Raw genomic sequence first — 6,385 nt, 5'->3', positions numbered from 1 at the left:
ATTATAATGTAAAAAGACATAAACTTCTTTTCTTCTTTACACATAGAGACGACAATATTTGTAAAAATATACATTTTAGCTCAAAGGTAAACATAAAAATAACCTACAAAAATAATATAATAAATCCCGCCTTCTACAAACATTTTCATATAAAATAAATGAAATTTTCAGCAAACTCCTTACTTCATTAATCGCCTTAAGCCTTAGACCTCATTAGTTTTCATTTAATAATGTGCAAACAATAAAATAATTATTGAAACAGACTGTACATTGCATCGATTTCTTACTGAAGAAAGTCATATTTGAAAATTGGATGGTAGTGCCATCTGAGAATGACAGGTGATACTACATAACCTCTACCAAGCAGTTGGTAGAACTGCAATTGTTTTGATGTAGTGCATCATCTGACTTTCTAAGAAATAGTTGGATTTTTGATAGATTAGTGAATTGATGTATCAAACATTTGTGAAAATGAAAATTCTCTCGTGAGTGTTCTCACTCCAAAATTTGGTTCAGTTCTGTTTCAAGTGGAATCTGACGCAGCCCAAAATGTCTCGTGACAAGTGGATTCACTAACCAACTATTTTGGGCCAGCGAGCCACCTAGGAATTCTTTATTTCTCGCTTGGGGGTTCAGAAAAGATTTAAAGGTGAGTATTTTGGGCGAGCTCGTGTCCTAATTTATCTATAAATACATTGAATTTTTATTTCGTGGGCGTATCTCACATTTTCTTGAAAGATTTTGCAACTGATTCGTGTAGGTGGTGTTGGTTATCTACTCCTCGAATCACTCGCATTTTGTCATATTTATTGCTTAACCAGGCTAAACTTTCTTTATTGAAAATGATACTTTCTTCGTGGGCTTTTATTATGTTATTACTGGCTGGTTTTAAACTCGTTTATTTGTTAAAAATAAATTTAAACGAGATTCTAGGAAAACTGATCTTGTGACCTTTTTTTCAAAATTGTCTCGTATATCTACAATTTGATCTACAATTTGTTTAGATTGTGTATTTTTATTTGTCTTTGTTCACTTTAATTATTCAGCCACTACTTCAATAATCTGTAGTTTCATTGCTTGTATTTCAGTTAAGTGTGACATAACCAAGAAATAATGGACTTGTCTTGTAATGCATTCACTATTTTCCTATTTTTTTATAAATATAAAAGTTATTTTACCTCCCTTAATGATTATTTTCTTATAGATTTTGATTATAGGGATTATATCCTATAATTATGAGCAGTTAGAAATTCCTTTAAATTGTGTAATTTATTATTGAAATGACACTTCTACATTTGTTATCTGCATCGTTATCGAGACAAGTGATGCCATTCTCTATTTCTTTTTGTTCTACGTTATTTTTAAACAGAAGTTAATCAAGGTATTTCAATGAATTTCATAAGATTTCAGTTATTTTATATGTTATCCAATTATTATTTCAAGGGCTTTACGGTCTTTTAAAGATTATATGCTATTTTAAGCGATGTTGCAGAAATTCCAAAAATGTTAAACTCGATTTTAAGGGATTTCTAGAAAAATTTGGGAAATAAACTAAATTTCAAGGAATCGGACATAATTTTGACTTATTATAATTATTTTTTACGATTATATGTTTATACATTTCAAAAAATACCATAGATTTACAAGAGATTACAAAAATTTCAAAGAATTTTTTAACACATTTTTACATTTTGTAATCTATGCATCGTTATCGAGGCAAGTGATGTAATTCCTTCTTTCTTTTTGCTTCTCGTTATTTTTTAACGCAAATTAATTATTATCCGTCACTAACTGTATACTAATGTGCAATTTTTCTTTTACTTTACAAAAAATTAAATTTTGATAGAAAATTTTGAAACGTTAGTGCTTTAGTTTCACTTTTTTTTAGAAGATTTTAAAGTTTTTAAAAGAATTTCACGAGATTTTAGGGATTTGAAAAACTTAAGGGTATTTATAAAGGTTTCGATAAATTTGTAATAAATTTCAATTATTTTAAGGAATTTTTAAGATTTTAAGATATTTTTAAAACCACGAATTTTTTCAAGGGCTTTTATTTTGAAATATACTAAGGGATTTTAAAAGATTCCAAGAATTTTTTTTATGAATTTCATAAATATTTATATATATTTTTTAAATACATTTTCCATGATTTCAGAAAATTTCATAATAGAATATCACGGAATTGTATTACAGTTTATTGGAGTTTAAAGAATTTATGCACGAGAGTGAGATATTTTGTAGGGTTTTAAAATTTTCAAGAGATTTGGAATTCACCCTGAATTCTTGGGAATTCTCGTAAATTTTATGAATTTACTGGAACTTTTTTAATTCACTTGAATTTCTATGAACTTACTCTTTTCTACTTAGTTCAATGGATTTTGTTTTAATTTTTAAAAGTTTCAATTTGATTGATCCTGAGATTCAATTAATAATATGATTAAAGGATTTGAAATATTTTAACGTATTTTTTGTATTCCTTGGCAGTTTTAAGAGCTTTAAAAAATTTCAGCGAAGTGTAAAGGATTTTAAGTAATTCGGTTTTGGCAAAAGATTCTCAGGTGTTTTCAAAGACTTTAAAGCATTTGAAGGGCTTTCGAATGATATCAAAGGATTCGAAATATTTAAGGAAATTTAAAAAGATTTCCAGATTTAAAAAAAAATTATTTCAGTAGTTTGAAGATTTTAAAGTACTAAAATATTTTAGGGCATTTAAAAAGATTCTAAAGCATTTTCAAAAGATTTAAACCATTTCAAGGGATTTCCAGGGATCTTAATAATTTTAAGGGATTTTAATATTTTAATGGATTTCTAAATTTTTTTGACAAGACAAAGATTTCGTAGGGTTTGGAACATTTGAAGAGATTGTCAAATATTTTTTTGCAATTGATTTGTAATTCACCCTGAATTCTGACTAATTTATCCTAACTCATTTTAAATTCGTTTGAATTCTTCTATATTTACTCAATTCTACCCAATTCAATTAATTTGTCCATATTTTTTATTTGTTTTCAATTCACTTCATTGCTTTTTAAATTCAGGTTGATTTTTAATGAATTTCATCTAATTCTTCTCTTTTCTTTTAAATTTCTCTAAATTCACTCAAAATTTTATTGTAATCAATCAAATTTTTTTCGATTCTTAAAATTGTTTCAATTTATTTGAATTCTTTTCAATTTATTTTTAATTGTATTGTAATCATTATTCACTTCTTGTGTTAGAAATGATTAATTTCTTAATTAACATCACCTTTAATTCTCAGGCATTTTATCAAATTCTTTGAATTCCCTTAAATTTTTCTAAGCTTATTCCAAATTTACTGAATTATATTGAGGTTTTTCATATTGTTTTAAATTTATTTGATTTTTTAAAATTTATTTTGAATTTTTATTAATTTCATTGAATTCTTCTAAATTCAATCCAGTTTTACGTAAATCAATAGATTTTTTTTTGATTTTTTGATTTGTCCAATTCATTTGAATTCATCTGAATGTAAATTTAATTGTTCCGAAATCTTCTGAATTTATCCTGAAATAGCTACCTTCTGAGCGTGAAAAAAGTACCCTATGATCATTACAAAAAGTACCCTTTGGTCTCTATATTTTATCCCATATGGACTGTGAGACCTGATCTTTAAACATTTCAAAGATTTCAAGGGATTTTAAAGTTTACAAGATTTAAAGGGTTTCTAGGGATTTGAATGGTTTTTTTCAAGAACTTTATTGAATAAGTTTAATTTAATTCATGGTGAAGAGATTTCAAATTATTTCTACTTATTTTAATGGATTTTTAGAATTAGATATATTTTTAAATACTTCATAGAATTTTAAGAGATTTAAAAAGAATTAAAGGGATTTCAACGAATTTCACAAGATTAAAGGATTTTTATAGAATCTCTAATTAACTCATAAAATTCATATGATTTCCAAAAATAATAAAAATCGGTTGAAACAAATTTTTCGCGAACTTTGGAAAATAAATCAAATAAAATTTAAAACAATTCCTAACGATTCTAAATATTTTCAGTGATCTTAAGGTATTTCAAGAAATTTTACAAGACTCGAAGAATTTTTTGGAATCTCCAAAGATTTCTGGAGGTTTTAATTTTTCTTTTTCTTTAGAAGACTTTAATAAAGTAGTGCAGATTAATTTATATTGAAAGGATTTCATACGATTTCTAGTTATTTTAATGGATTTTTATGATTTCTTAAGGCTTCAATTGATTTTAAGAAACTTGAGACAATTTCTAGAGAACTTTAGGGAATAAAATAAACTTTATGTCCAAAAGGGTTTTAAATTACTTTAAAAGATTTCAAGTAATTTCGAGATTTCAAAAATTTCACGGGATGTCAAAGAATTTTGTAGGGTTTCTAAAGATCTCAAGAAATTGGAAAGAAATTCACAAGATTTGAGCGATTTGATAGGACCTTCAAGTATTTCAAATATTTTATGGGATTTTAAAAACTCTAAAGGAATTTCTAGAAAACTTTAGTGAATATATTTAATTTATTTGCAAGGGATTATAAATTACTTTTATGGATTTCTGACTATTTTAAAGACTTCCAAGGAATTCAAAAATGGTTCAAATATTTTAAGGGTTTTCTATTGATTTTAACAGTTTTCAAAAACTTTAATGGGTTCAAAAATATTTTTAAAGGTATCAACGTATTTCAATTAAATTTAAAGAAATTTTAAAGATATCAAGAGGGTCCACAGATTTTTGCTGTGTAAAGTTTATTTCTGCTGAATCGCTATTTTTGTATACTTCCATGTGAGATTACTGGTCGTCTAGAATAAATCGATCCTTTGTAGTTTGCTTAGTTCATTATTTTATACAATGAATTTCCTGTAATCGTGAAAAAATGATCGAAAATTCATTATAGGCCTTTATTAATTTACCAATAATATTTGTTTGAAAAAGCCGTTTGAAATTTTGCATCATATCCGTTTCGCAATGCATGATTTCTACATATTATAATTAATTTTTACGATTATATATTTATATATTCCAAAAGATTCCATAGAATTTCAAGAGATAAAAAAGATTTCAAAGGATTTTGTAACACATTTTTACATTTTGTTATCTATCCATCGTTATCGAGGCAACTTATGTCATTCTTTCTTTCTTTTTGTTTCTCGTTATTTTTCAACGAAAGTTAATTATTACACATCACCAATTGTATAATAACGTGAAATTTTTCTTTTAATTAAAAAAAATGAAATTTGTACAGAGAATGTTGAAACTTTAGTTTTAGTTATTTTTAGAAAATTTAATAGATTTTCAGAGAATTTTATGAGATTTGAGGGCACATGATCTTCAATTATTGCCAGGGATTCACGGGATGTTAAAGATCTATTCCCACAGATTCCAGAGAATTGAAAGAGATTAGAAAAAAGTCCAGGGATTTCAAATTTGAACGAATCTCCAAAAATTTCGATAAAGATTTTTAACTTTTAACAAATTCCAAATATTTCATTGGATTTTAAGAGATTTTAGCAAATTTCTAGAGAACCTTATAGAATAAAATTAATTTAATTTTAAAGGATTTCTACGGATTTCAACAATTTCAAGATATATGATGAAACTTACAAAACTTCAAAGGATTTTAAAGATTTTCAGTTATTTTAAAAAATTTCAAAGAATTTAAAGAGATTTAAACAAAATTAAAGAATCCGACAGAATTTTAAGAGATTTCCCATATTTAAAAAAATTTTGTAGGATTTAAACGAATTTCTAGAGATTTTAGTGAATAAAATAAATTTTATTTAAGGGATTTCAAAGAATTTCAACATTATTTAGGCATATAATAAAAGTTACAAAATTTTAAAGGACTTTAAGGATTTTAAGTTATTTAAAAAATTTGAATCTCACAAGATTTAAGGGTTTTTATATGACCTTAACTTAATTTAAAGGATTTATATAGTTTTAAGAGAACTTTAGAAAATAAATCAAATAAAATTTCAAGGAATTCCAAGCGATTCTAAACATTTTTAAGGATTGTAAGGTATTTCAAGTAATTTAAAAAGATTTGAAGGATTTTATTGAATCTCTAAAGATTTCAAAGAAATCTAGGGATTTTAAAGATTATAAGCTCTTCTAATACATTACAACGTATTAAAAAATTTTCAAGGATTTTAAAGAATTTTGTGGAGTTCACAAAGATTTTAAACTAGCTTTTAAGATATTTAACACATTTGACGAGATTTAAAGGTTTTTATTGAATCTCGAAATATTTAAAAGATTTTTAGCGATTTGTACGGTTGTTTTTAAAGTACGTTCACGAATGCGTTTAATTTAATTTATGTTTACATGTTTCCAATTGATTTCTAGAAAACTTAAAAGAATAAATTTAATTTATTTTCAAGGGATTTTTGCGATGTAAAGTTT

At 25.4% G+C, this 6,385-nt stretch overlaps 1 protein-coding gene across 1 annotated transcript in view; it reads left to right on the top strand.

Moving 5' to 3' along the window:
* Window positions 1-394: 394 nt before the first annotated feature.
* LOC117174808 (kelch-like protein diablo) overlaps window positions 395-6,385 on the top strand; it is a 29,856-nt gene continuing 23,865 nt past the window's right edge. Inside the window, exon 1 of the mRNA XM_033364186.1 lies at window positions 395-649. The gene's annotated coding sequence lies outside the window, so the exon portion shown is untranslated. The remainder of the gene's footprint in view (window positions 650-6,385) is intronic.

This window comes from Belonocnema kinseyi, chromosome 6, assembly GCF_010883055.1.
Source record: "Belonocnema kinseyi isolate 2016_QV_RU_SX_M_011 chromosome 6, B_treatae_v1, whole genome shotgun sequence".
Taxonomy (NCBI): Eukaryota; Metazoa; Arthropoda; class Insecta; order Hymenoptera; family Cynipidae; genus Belonocnema; species Belonocnema kinseyi.
Note: the sequence above shows the minus strand (reverse complement) of the source record. Positions and strands in the feature narration are given on the sequence as shown.